Here is a 13,329-nt window from a genome sequence, read left to right as displayed (position 1 = left end):
GGGAGGGAGGGAGTGAGGGAGTGAACGGACAGTCAGCTCTAAGCCAGCGTGGCTGGTCAGAAGAGGCCAGGGCACCCTGTGCCCAGCCTCTTCAGCTGAGAAGAGGGAGCCGGGGGAGGCGAGCTCTGCAGAGCGGCACCCGTGATCCAGGCCCCTTCCTCTAAACAACTTGACAAAGCAGTTACAGGGACGGCAAGAGCAGGTATGCATCCTGGACGACAGCGTGGGGGAATGAGATCGTGCTCTCAGAAATGAGAGACGAGAGTGAGGATAAGAAGAGCCCCCTCTCACAGGCGAGGAAGCTGGGAAAGACTGCGGGAGTGGCCTGGGTGCCAGGGCCCCAGTGCAGGCTTGCCTGCCTCAGACCGGGGCGCTTTGGTCTCTGTGCGGCCCACACCCCGGCTGGGAGTGGGAAACGGAACCCAGGAGGCCTTTCTCCAAGGCCGGCACCTTACAGGTGGTGTTCCAGTGCGTGAACTGGCTTAGCGTCCCTTCCCCAGGTTCAGCACAAAGTGAGGAGAGCGGGAGAGCAAGAGAGCAGGCTGGGCCAGGAGGACAGCCCTGCCCCCACTCCTTCCCGTGCCTGAGGCAAGGGAGCTGGGGAGCCAGCACCTGCCCAAGCGGACAGGTAAACTGAGACAGGTCTGTGTGGGGACTCCCAGAGTGAGCCGAGGCGGAGGAACGGGCCAGCCTGAGTCCCTGGAGGTGCGGGAGGCCCGGGAGTAAGAGCAGGACCACCTAGAGGAGGAGGAGGAGCTGCTATTTAGCAAGCACTGCCCCTCCCACCTGGCCAAGGCGCAGAGCAGGGGGAGAAAACAGCACTCCAAAGGCCCTGGGGTAGGTGCCCTAAGGACAGATTGGGGGCCCACTCACTCCCACTCAACTGGCTTATGGGGATGGAAGGTCCTCACTGAAGGTCCAGAGGCCTAGAGGCAAGGCTGCCCTAGCAGAGACCCTGCTCCAGGCTAGCTAATGAGGGATCGTGGCTGCCAGTGGCCAAGGTGCCTTCCGCTTGCAGCCGGTGCACATTAAGAATTATTTCTCTTGCGAGCAAACAATTTGTTACAATCTCCATCGCACGCTTTTCCTGGCTGGGCGCCCTCCCATACATCCTGGATTAATCCCAGAAGTCACTCCATTCATTTAGGACATGCCTGAGTGTGCCTCCTCTTTTATTAGGGAAATTTTTCATTGTTTTGAAGCACTCATAGGTTTTAATTTGGGGCTGAGATTTTAAAGCCTCCCTCAGGAGAGACCAGAGTGGGCCTGTGGCTGGAAGGCTCCCTCTATCCACAGACCTGGTGGGGCCCAGCAGGGGCCACCGGACTCCATGGAGGATAGGAGCACACTCATCTCCTCTCCAAGGAGCCAGAGACTGCAGATCTCAGTGCTGTGTGACACTGGGACATGCCCTCAACTCTGAGCCTCCCCAAGAGAGACAAAACCAGGGTGTCCCTTTAACTGAGCTCACCCAGGAAAGTCTGTCATCACCTCTAAAAACCACAGCGTGGGGCCACTGAAAAGGCACAAAGTTTGGAGTTCAGATTTGAAATGTGAACCGGGGCGGATGAGTCACTAGCTTCTCTGAGCCTAGTTTCCAGGGCCCTAGGATGAGGCTAAGTGTCAGCCCCCGCGCTGGGCTGTTGTGTAAGCCCAAGTTCAGAGCAAGTCTGACTCAGCCTGGCACATAGTGGGTGCTCAATAAGGGGGAGTCTCCCAGCCCTCCCATCCTGCCAGAGACCCTTTTCACTTCTCCGGCTCTTAGTCTCTTGGCATTGAGAAGCCAAACCACCTTCTTCCTTAACCCTGGCTCCACACTGCCCTCCGGCGGACCCCCATCTCCCTTTGTCAGAGCTTCCCCACAGGCCCATCCTGCAACTCCCACCAGCAGCCACCAGCCCCCTCCCAGGCCTCGCATCAGGCCTCCATACCTCTTACCTGAGGCCCTGCAGCCCCACGCCTCCCCACAGCCCCATGCCAAGCTCTGTGCTGGGATCTAGGCTGCATGTTTGCTGTCCCCCTATGTCAGGAGACAGCTATCCCACTCCCAACTCCCCTACCCCCACCAGGGCTCCAGGACTGGGACCTCTCTGGGCTTTGACCTATATGCCCTCTCATTCCCCACCCTCCCACTGCCTACTCTCAGGAGCTCACAACCTACCCTGTGCTTGCTCCTCCTGCTTGGTCTTTGCTCACACTATCCCCAACCAGGTGTGCCTCTCTGTACTCCTCCCTGCCCCACCTGCTTCCCAAATCCTCCTGAACATTAAGGTCTGGCCTCCTCCAGGAAGCCCTCCCTGACTTCTTCAGCTCCTGTCTCCCTTTCCCGGGGCTCACAGCCTATCTCCTCAGGCACTCTAACTACACGTTACTACCTAAAAGCAGGGACCATGTCACCTACTCACTTTGTGACCACCAAGTCCAGGCAAAGCCCACTGGGTCCTCAGGAAGAATGAGCTCATTAAATGACTCGGGGGGGAAGGGCACAGATGATTCCTACAGATGGAGTACACACCCCTGTGAGAAAGGTATCATTCTGCCTATTATGCAGAGGTTAAGAGAAGTGAAGCACCTGCCCAAGCAGCAGGGCTGGGATGTGAACACACGGTCCACAAATCCACATTCCACATATGTCGCCCACCAGCCCTCCACTTCACACACACACAGTCTTTGGTGACCCTCACCACCTCAGCTCCACTGTTCCAGTGCCACCCAGGAGGAAACGGAGGTCCAGAGAGGCCTGTTACTTGCTCAAGAACACACAGGCAGCCTGGTCAGCATACCTGACCGGGACAACCCGCCTGAGGTCTCCCTGGTGACCCACCCTCTCCCCGGCTGCTGGACGACCCCTCCCTGTCCCCAACCAGTACATCGTGCTCTCCCAATTACTGGCCCAGCCCCAGGGCTCCAGGGAGCGCCTGCATGGTCGGCTGACCTTTCCAAGGGGCCTGGCTCTCACGGTGCTGGGTGTGTACCCAGACAGCCTCGCTGCAGTGGCTCCCAGAAAGGAGGACATGCTGGGGGAGGGGGTGGCAGGTGTGGGCTGAAAGCGCTCCCGCCACCCTCCACACCGCCTGGACAGCAGAGCCATCCGCGGCAGGCCTCCTCAACTCCTGGGGGTAGACCGACCGAGGCTCCGGGTAAAGGCCCGGCCTGCCCACTGAGGGGAGGGCTTTGGCCAATGTCCCCTCCGGCTCCTTTCTGCTCAGTGACCTGGAAGGCCTCGGGGGCCATGGGACGACAAGCCCCTTAGCAAGAACTCCTCTCCATGTCGAGGGGTCACCTCACTTGACTGAGCCTCTGCTTCCTCATCTGTAAGTAGGGTTCAGGCAGTTGCTGCCTCAAACATCCAAGGCACTCAGGGAAGCGTGGCTGCCTGACTCCGGCAGGATCTGAGGATCTCCCCTCCTGGGACACCCCGCAGATACTTAGCCCCAACCAGGGCAGATCTGGGCTCCCAGGAAGCCAGCTGGGAGTGTTGGGTGGAGGTGCCAGGCCGAAAGGCAGGTGGACACACCCACCAAACAGCAACAGAGCCACACCCAGGATGTCACCAGGAGAGCCTGGCTCGGGGTAGCAGACGTGGCAGGGGCAGCAGGGAACCTGCGGTCTCAGAAGCCAAGAGGACGCTGCCCCCCATCTGGCTGCCCTGAGCACGAGGTCCAGGCCACATCCACCATTCCAGACAGCCAGACGCCCACCCCAGCCTCCTCCCAGCTCCATCGGGCTTGATGGCAAGAACACAGGGTCTGCTGAGGAAGACAGAGGGGTCCTGGCGGAGGGCTCTGGTGCATACAGCTCAGCCTGGGGCCAGAAGAGGCTTAAGGGCTGAGTGGGTTCGAGTGGAGACAGCTCCCCATCTCCGCCCTCCCCACGGCAACCCCCACCCCCACTGCTGAGCAGAAAGGAGCTACAGCTTCACCCCAGCCCACCCCACAGAGCCACTGTTCCCAAGGCTGGGGCGTCTTCAGCATCCCCCCCCCCCAACTTCTCAGTAGCAGCTCGGGCTCCACCCCGCCTCTCCAAACCCAGCTCAAGCCCTTTTCTTACTCAGAAGAGCCTCTTGATTGAAAAGGCCTCCAAGGCATCTCACAAATAAGAATCCTTTAATTGGGAAGTTGTTCACTTCTCAAAGAGGAATTTTAATTTGGCTTCCCCACCATCTTCTCTCGCCGAAACCTGTGGACTAAACACAAAGGCTAACAAAGGCCCAGCACCTCAGCACCCTTTCCACGACTGCAGAGCACCCCAGAGGCAGAGGCAGGGGTGGCAGCGGCCGCCCCACCCACCCGCACAGACCCCCAGGCCCCCACCCATGACTGTCAGAAGGCCTCGAACCTCTCCCTTTGGGTCCACCTGCCCCACGTCCCTCTCAGCAGCCCCCACGCAGGGCATAGGGCTAGCTGGATGACAGGGCACCCACACAGGGCAGGGACCCCATCTGCTGAGTTCCCAGAGCCCAACGCTCTCTGCATAACCCCTCATAAGCCCCTCTACCACCCTCGATCATGCTGTCCTGTAGCTGATGACTTAAAATGACATTTACTGAGTATTTACTATGTGCCAGACCCTGCTCTAAGCCCTTATGTGCACCAAACTACTTAATCCACACAGGGTGAGTGCTATTATTCTCAATTTGCCGATGAAAACACTAAGGCCCAGAAAGCTTAAGTAAACAGCCTGAATTCATACCTTTAGCAGGAGGCAGAGCTTGAACTAGATCCCAGGCCGGCTGACTCCAGAGGGGGCATAACCTTCACCCACCTGCCCCACCCATGGCCTGTGAGCTCCTCAAGGGCCAGGATCGTGACCCTCTCATCTCTGTGTCCCTGGGACAGCACAGGGCCTAGCAAAGAGCCGCACGTAATAAAACGTCTACAGAGTCAACAAATGAAATGAACAAATGAAAATGAACAAAAGCAAAGCACCTTCCTATTCATTCTCTCCTTCGAGCCTCACCAGAGGCTGGTGACAAAAACAGGCAGGTAGACGGAGGCCCCCCGGGGAAAGCAGCTGCCCCTGGCCACCCAGCCAGGGCATGCAGAGGCGGGGGACTTCCTCCCAGATCCGACTGTGTGTATCTGCCTTCCACCCAGAGTGTACAGGGACTGGTCTGTTGGGGGCACACACCAGGAACTGTGTTCCTGGTTGCCCATTAACACCCCGAGCTGAAGCAAACCTCCTCCGAGGAGCCCTGGTCCGGGTCCTCATATAGGAATCTCCCCTCTCTATCCCCGACAGCTTGGAGCAGCCTCGACACTCCCCTTGCATACCCCATGGCATGAGATTCTCACCACCACCAAGGCGGCCTGGTCCACTGTGGTCATTGCCGTGGAAATCCCAGGCTACTCGCGCACTGTTATGAGTTGAAATGTGTCCCCCCCGCCCCAAATGGAGATGTTGAACTTCTAAACCCCAGGGCCTCAGAATGTGAGCTTATCTGGAAACTGGGTCATTGCAGATGTAATTAATTAATTAGGGTGAGCTCATAGCAGAGTAGGGTGGGCCCTTAATCTCATATGGCTTTGTGCCCGTAAAAGAAAGGGAGATTTGGATAAGACGCACACAGAAGGAAGACGATATGGCCAGACACGGGAAAGATGGGCATCTATAAGCCACTGACGGACAGGCCCTTCCCTCACAGCCCCGTCGACACCGTGCTTCCTGACTTCCAGCCTCCACAGCTGGGAGACAACACATTTCTGTGTAAGCCCCCACGTGTGGTGCCTTGTCACCAGACCCAGCAAACCGCGACACCCACACACCCAGCTTTTCATGCTGACTCAGGCCTGCGGCAGCTGTGTCCCTCTACACACACCCCACCTTCTCTACCCCTGGCTCGTTCCCATCAGCCCCAGCACACAGTAGGCCCCCGATGAGTGCCTGTGAGAACGGACAGGATCCCAGCAACCACTTTCCACTCGGCTGAGATAAGGAGGAGACGAGGAATGGGCCGAGCTCTCGAAACACCCTCAGGTCAGCTAAGTCAGCAGAGATGCACAGAGGGCCAGGAGTGTGGCTGCGACCACGGTCTGAACATAGTGGGAGCTGCTCCAGGCAGGCAGACGTGGCCGGAGGTAAGTCCTCCATCAAGCCACAGACATCACCCAACTCCCCACGCTTTGCCAAGCCCCCTCACCGCCCCCTAACCCTTGTGAGTAGGAAAGGAGAGCTTCCAGGTGCCAAACACAGCCCCCGCCCCATGTGGAGCCTAGACCCACCCACAGAGGCTTCAGAGAGGCACGTTCAGTTCAGTCAGCACAAGGTGGAGCTGTGTCCATAGCAGAGCTGCCCCTGGGGCCTGGGCTGGCCTGGAGAGAGCGAGGTCCCCATCCCGGCCAGAGTGCAAGGAAAGGTCAGAGGCCATGCTCCCAGGGACACTGGCCCTCCCCCAGCGTGAGTCTGGGTTGGGCCAGCACAGCCCAACCTGGCTGATCATCAAAAGTGACTGTGGGGCTCATTAGCCATCCAGATTCCTGGGTTCCCCCGGTGACTCTGGATCAGAAGGTCCTGATGGGTCCCTGATGCAGAGCCAGGCTCCAGGGGTTGAGCTCCAGGGGTTGAGCACGATTCCATTTGGGAAGAGCTTTGATAATGGAGCAGAGGACAGGGGCAACACTCAAGCAGGGGACTGAGGCAGGAGAGGGTGAGCAGGGCAAAGATAAAGACAAGGTGAGGACTATGACAGCAAAATGACAGGGTAGCGCCCTAGATAAAAGGTACCAACAGCCATTCAAAGGGGCCGAAGTGGGTAGGAGAGTGGGGGAGGCATTCTGGAAGGGGTGGGATGTGGCTGGTGGGGAGAAAAGCTTTCAAGACGGAAGTAATGGAAGGTGAGATGGAGCCTGCTGTGGGTGGGATGGAGGACAAGGGTCCCTTGTTGGAAAGAAGAAGGATAGGAAGGGCAGCCTTGAGCCAAATCACAACAGGCCCTGAATACCCAGAAGGAGGAGTCTGGAGCTCAACCTCAGACAGCAAGGAACCCCTGTGGGGGGGGGGGGCTGTTGAGGAGGAGCATGGCATGAAGGCAGGCCTGTAGTAGTGACCAACAGGAGGGCTCAGAGGGGCCTGGGCTGCTCCAGAGCCCCCCAGCTGAGGCTCCCTTTGCGGGGACAGTGTGAGAAGTTGGGCCCAGTATCCGCACCCCACTCCCTGCCCACAGCAGCCCTGAAGAATGTTACAAAATGACAGTGCCAACCGTGAGGCCATTTGGGAGGAGCAGCTGGGAGGGAAGCTGGCGGCAGTCTCTCTGGGCTGGTCATTCCAGAGAGCTCGTCACAAGGCTAGAGTAACAGGCACCCCCACAGGCAGGGAGACCCCCCGGGCTGGATCACCCAGGTTCGAGACCTGGTCCAGCCTCAGAAGCTTTAAAACACCCCGCACCAGAAGCCCCCGACTCCCTCCCTCACACACCCAGCACCAGCCTCTGCCTCAGCGGCAGCCTCACAGACCCACAGCCTCGTAGCCACGTGGAGCCTGGCTTCTCAGGTGCAGAGATGCACAGAGGGCCAGGCGTATGGCTGCGACCGGGGACCGTGGTCTGAACATAGTGGGAGCTGCCTCCAAGCAGGACTCTTCGTTGCCCTTGCTCAGACCCCGGTTGCTTAGCTCAGTCAAAGCCTGCACCACCCTGTTCTCAGGCTCTGATCTCCCCTCGCCCGCAGCCCATCCTCAGCCTGCCTCAAGCAGCCAAGCCTCCCCACCTAGGCCTGGCCTGCCATCTCTCTCTGGACGGATGCTGGAGCCTCCTAACCACCGACCAGCCTCTACTCTTGCCCCTCCCCCCCAGCCCTTTCCCCATGAGGCAGTGAGTGGTAGCCTCTGAGCCACAAATCACCTCCATCCATCCTAACTCAAGGCCCTGCACGGCCCTATTTCTCAGTCCCTCTTCCCCACCGGCTGCTCCCAGCTCAGGGCCTGTCCACTCCCCTCAGGTCTCCAAAGGGCACCTCACCTGAGATGCCTTTTCCTGACCACCCTGCAGAGAACGGCTTCCCCTGCTCGTCCACTCCCTTTTCCTACCTTATTTTTCTCCATGGCACTTATTACTCCCTAACCTTATACAGTGAATTTACTTAATCTGGTTTTTCTTCTGTCTAGTCTGGAGTACTGGGGATGAGCCCGGAGCTCAGAGAAGCCTCCCAAAAGTGACATCACACGCCCAGCCTCCCTCCCTGGCTCTTCGGGATCAGGGGCCACCTTCCACTTCCCAGCAAGGGGATGAAGGAAGGCTTCTCTGATTCAGGAGTCAGTAAATGTTCAGAGCCTCTGTGTGCATCCTTCCTCCAAGGTGGAGAGCCGAGCGGGGCTCGCCAGAGACAGAGGGGCTTGATTTAAGTGCCCCTGAGCCCACCAGTGAGCGAGAAGTCAAGGGCTGCAGCACCTGGGACCCTCAGCCTTGCCTGTCCTTCCCCCACCCTGCCATCCTGCCCCCTCCCTTCCAACCACAGGAGCACCAGAGGAGTGGGCAGTGGGGCGGGCATGGGAGGCAGGAGGCAGTGAGGCAAACCCTCCAGAGCTTTGCTAGGTCAGGTCTCAGCCCCCCGGCACCCCTCAGAAACTCCCCGGGACCAGCCCTGCGCCCTCCTAGGCACGGCACTCCTCAAACCCTCCAAAGTCCCTGCCGCTACATCCTCCCCTCCCCCAAACCATCAAAACCCTGCATAGGTCTTCCTGCTGGGGCAGGCATTATTTATAATGACACACAGTTGGAAACAATCAAAATATGTAAGGGAGAATTGTTACACATGCTACAGCACACACAGGCTGGAACATTATGCTGCCATTAAAAATCACATTACAGAAGAGTATTTCACGATGGGAAAATGATCTTGGTATAGTATGAAGAACAAAAGGCAGGTTAGAACACAGTAAGTACAGTCTGATCCCAATTATGTCATAAATACATATTTGGTAAAGACTGACAGGCAAAACACTCAAATGCTCATGTTTTCTATAGAGAATGCGTGCTGTTTTTTGTTTTTTTTTTTAAATAATGAGAAAAATAGAACATTTTCAAAGAATCCGTTAGCCTTCACAGCTCAGCCCAGGTGTCCCCTCCTCCAAGCCCCACAGCCCCGCTGAGGGAGCCGCTTGCGCCCCACATTAGTTCCCCAGTCTGTCTCTGCCCGCTGAGCTTCCTGCTGCCTGGGGCTGTCCCCCTGGGCAGCAGGGAGGATGCGTGTGGCCCCTGATGAGGCTGGGGGCAGGGCCCGGCCTCCCTGCCTCCCTGATGCCCCTGCCCACAGCCCTCCCATCGCCCTTGGTGGCCTTGCAAATAACCCTGACCACATCCTCTCCCCATCTCCCAGCAGCAATTACAGGTTAAACCAGAGGGGCTAATTAGCTGCTCAATCCACCCAGAACTGACTGATTAGCAGGAAGATTTCGATAGAGATAACTGGACTTCAAAGCGAGGCCTAGAGTCCGGAAGGAAATCCAACGGTCGGCTCCCTGCCACACCCCACCAGCTTCCTGGGGGGGAGGCCAGCACTGGCTAAGCCTCGCCCACACCATCACTGTCACCTAATCCTTCAGGAGAAGGGGTTCGAGGCCCACTGCTCTGCTGAGCCTCTGGGTCTTCTTCCTCTGAAAAATGGGTATAACATTGCAGTCCAGCCTGCTGCCCCCAGCCTTCCCCTAGCGTTCCTTCTAGTTAGCAAAGCCCTTCTGCAGCCTTCTCATGGGTCCCAGAAGCCTGTAAAGAACAGCGGAATGGCCCAGATAAAGGGTAGAAGTCACTTGTCCAAGGTCACAAGCAAGCCAGGAGTCAAGTCAGGCAGTACCCCAGGTCCCCTTCCTTCCCCACCTACCACTTCTTCAGGACTTGCCTCACATGGGACACAGTGGGAGGGCCTGTCACCTCCCACATTCTGAATACCCCACTCCTCATGATACGGTCCAAGCCATCCACTCTGCTCACACAGAGCCAAGGTCACCTGGCTGCCAGTACTTGTCGCACACCCACACCTGGGACTGAGCCTCCTCCTGCCCTGCAGGCGTCCAGATCTGTGTGCTGACTCTGGCTGGGAGCTCCGGTAAACTCCACACACTGGGGTCCGTGCCAGTGTCTCTTGGCAGTTTCTGGGGCCCTGACAGTCTTAATCCACACGTTCCCTCTCCCTCTGAAGTCATGCATATATCTGGCCAACAATGTGACCGAACCAAGGACAGATCCCTCCGGCTCACCATCGGTGCCCTCCCACACCACACAGGAACCCGTTGGCTGGCGCATCCATGAAACCATGTCACGCCAAACATCCCAGGCTGGGGATCTGGCTCTCAGAGCCCTGCCTTCGCAAGGGACAGCAGAAGGTGGCACTGCCACATCAAACTGCCCAGACTTGGCTTCCTGTGGGGCGGGAGAGAGGGGGGAGCCCACAAAAAGACTGCTCTTCCATGGCCTCCCTACAGCCTCTCCCTTGGGGACCCCACACCTGCCTCCCTGGCCCCTGCCGCCCCCCCCTGCCCTGCGGAACACGGTGGCCTCTTACCTCAGGTCAGGCAGGCGTTGGGGAAAGGCAAGTGGGTTGGGGTCAGCCTGGGTGTGACTCAGTCGCCCTGTTTGCCTGTAGGCACCGGAGCCTCAGGGGCTGTGGGCACAGGAGGCTGTGGGAGAAAGAGGAGATGAGCTGTCAGCCAGGGCCAGGCCGCAGGGGGCAATTCCAGGGAGCGGTGGGCGGGTGGGGGTGGTATGCACACAACACACAAGTGGGTCTGATTGCACCAGGCTGGGCGATAAACATACATCACACACACACACACTCCCTCTTGCTGACACACACACGCATGTGCTCTCACTCGTTGGCATGCTCCCACTCGCTTATACACACATATGGTCTCACACAAATACATACACACACTTACTACACTAACTGACACATTGACATATCACTCACACACTGGCATTTACACACATGTACTCTCACACATACACACACACACACACACTCACGTGCCACCAGCTGCAGCAGGTGGGGCCCTGGGAATGGTGGGGTTTCTGGCCCCAAGTTGGGGGTGGGGCTCTGAATATGCTTCCCCATACACTGGCTCTATGATCTTGGGACGATCAAATCTCTGAACCTCACTTGCCTTGTCCATAAAATGGGGATACGGGTGCTCCTGCCTGGTCCACTGGGAAGATAAATAGAGAGAAGGAGCACCCGGCCTGGTGCTCAGTGGTATCCAGCCAGCACCTGGCCCAGGAGGCAGGCCTGGGGGCTGACCCTAGAGAGGGGTGCAGGCAGAGCACCAGGGTGCCTCTCCTGTGGCCTGAGCCTTGGCCTCCTGGTTCCCAAGGACCTGCCCACCCATCCTTTCCTTCTCCACGTCTCCTGATTTATTCCTTCACCAAATATTCTCCAAGGGCAACTTCCATGAGTGGGGAAGGGTACTAGGGGGCTCAGTCTCCTTGGCAAGGCCCCCAGACACAGGCCTCGGGCTGGAAGTCCAAGGAGGCAGCTCTCATGCGTGCCAGCTGTGTGGCCTGGGCTGAGCTCCCTCCTGAGCCCTGGTTTCCTCCACCTCTCAGATGAAGCCCCAAATCCCTCCCAGCTGATCGGCGCTTCTCAAAGTGTGTGCAGGCACAAGGGGAGTCTAGGTGGTACGCAGACAAATGCTTTTATTTTCATTGTTATGTGTTTATTCTTCCGTGTATCAAAAATATCAATAGTATGAGCACACCGTAGCCGTGACTTCACGGATGTGTGGCTTGGGGAGCGCTGGGAAACCCACTTTCAAATGTGAGTCAACACGAAGACCAGGATTAGGAAAACAAGAGTACAAGTGGCCTCCAGCGGTGGCTCAAGCCCGTGACAATGGGAGGGAGATGGGGAGAGCTGGCCTCTCACCTGGCCTGGCTCCCAGCAGCCCTCACAAGGGTCAGCAGCGCCCTTCCTCCCTCGAGGGCCAGGCTGGCTCCTCCTTTCCCTCTTGGTTCCCCACATGGCACCGTCCAGCACAGGCCTAGGTCCCCAGGAGGACTCATGAGGCCTGCCAGATGGAACGAATGGAAGGAAGCATGGGTGGATAGGGTGCGGAGGTGTTGCCATCGTGTGGGCAGAAGACAGCAAAGGCCTCTGGGTCCTTCCCAAGATCAATATTCCGTCAAGTCTAAGATGTGAATGGTAGAATTTCTCACCTACATGGTAGGTTAAGATGGAGGGACTCTTTGGAGGCAAGAGACTTCTTGTTTCATGGGCTGCCAACCTCTCAAAGAATGAGACAGAGAAATGGGCACTGAGCAGGTTTCTGGGCCCACCGTGGCTTTCTTGACCTGACAACAGAGCTATGCACAGGGTAGATCCCATAACAGGGGACCTGCCTAGCCCCACAGTTAGCCAGCCCCAAACTCTGCCCCCTGCGGCCAGCAAGCCCCAGCAGTGTCTTCCAAAGGTTGCTGTTCCTAAAGGACAAGACAGGACAGAGTGGTGCCAGCCTAGGACAGATGGGTAACCACAGCCTGAGCAGTCCCTCAGGCCTAGGTCCTCCAAGCCAGGTCCTAGCCAGGCAGGGGTGCCCCCAGTGGCTGTGCAAGCTGGCACCAGGTAGACTGGCACAAGCCAGCCAGGCCCAGGCCAACCCGGGCAGCCCTGTTCCTGGTAGGCCTCCACACCACCTGGCTGGTAGCCCTGAGCCCAGTGCCACCTGAGCTTGGCAGGGCAAGCCATTCTGTCAGCGCCACCCCAAGCCACCCAGCTGCCATATTCCAAGATAATGAATGGGCCTCCTGCTCCCTCCTCCCCAAACCTTCCTGAAGCTCCCACTCTCCTCAGTGGCATCACAAGGAGTTGCTATGGAAATGGGACCACAGGCAGAGCATGACAATGATTTGGGGCAAGGAGACGCAGTGGGACCCAGGAGCTCTCCTGGGCCCGGGGCCTGCTTTTGTGCCGAGTTCCACGAAGGACGTGAAATCCCGGCTGCTGACCTCACAGCCAAGAGAGGTAAGGAGACCACCACAGAGGTGGGGGGCTTCCCACCTGCTCTCCTGGCTCCTTGCCCATTCAGTGGAGCCCTGGCAGCTGCAGGAATCAGAGGCCTGTGTGTTCAACAGAATTGCCACGTGCCCTGGGGAGGTGAGACTCCTGCAGAAACTGCCACTCCAGGGTGCCGCCCAAGTGGGTTCCATTCTGTGGGGCAGCACCCAGCAGGTGCTGAGCAAACACCACCATCAGAGAGGTTGGTACTGGCAGGGGGAGATGGGCAGATGGAGAGAGACAGAGAGACACAGGTATGTGCCTGCTCTGGTCAACACAGTCATAGGACCACAGAGCTTGAGAGACCCACACCCACTGAGCAGATGGGGAGACTGAGGGCAGAGTCACCCAG

General features: G+C 58.0%; 1 protein-coding gene across 2 annotated transcripts in view; it reads right to left on the bottom strand.

Annotated features, from left to right (window-relative positions):
• Window positions 1-13,329, bottom strand: part of LINGO1 (leucine rich repeat and Ig domain containing 1) — a 188,352-nt gene that overhangs the window by 155,995 nt on the left and 19,028 nt on the right. For both annotated transcript variants that reach the window (XM_034994006.1, XM_034994007.1), the window contains exon 2: window positions 10,494-10,608. The gene's annotated coding sequence lies outside the window, so the exon portion shown is untranslated. The remainder of the gene's footprint in view (window positions 1-10,493; window positions 10,609-13,329) is intronic.

Source organism: Mirounga leonina, unplaced genomic scaffold (assembly GCF_011800145.1).
Source record: "Mirounga leonina isolate KUSES-001 unplaced genomic scaffold, KU_Mleo_1.0 Mir_91, whole genome shotgun sequence".
In the NCBI taxonomy this organism is placed as follows: domain Eukaryota; kingdom Metazoa; phylum Chordata; class Mammalia; order Carnivora; family Phocidae; genus Mirounga; species Mirounga leonina.
This window is presented reverse-complemented; position numbering and strand designations above follow the sequence as displayed.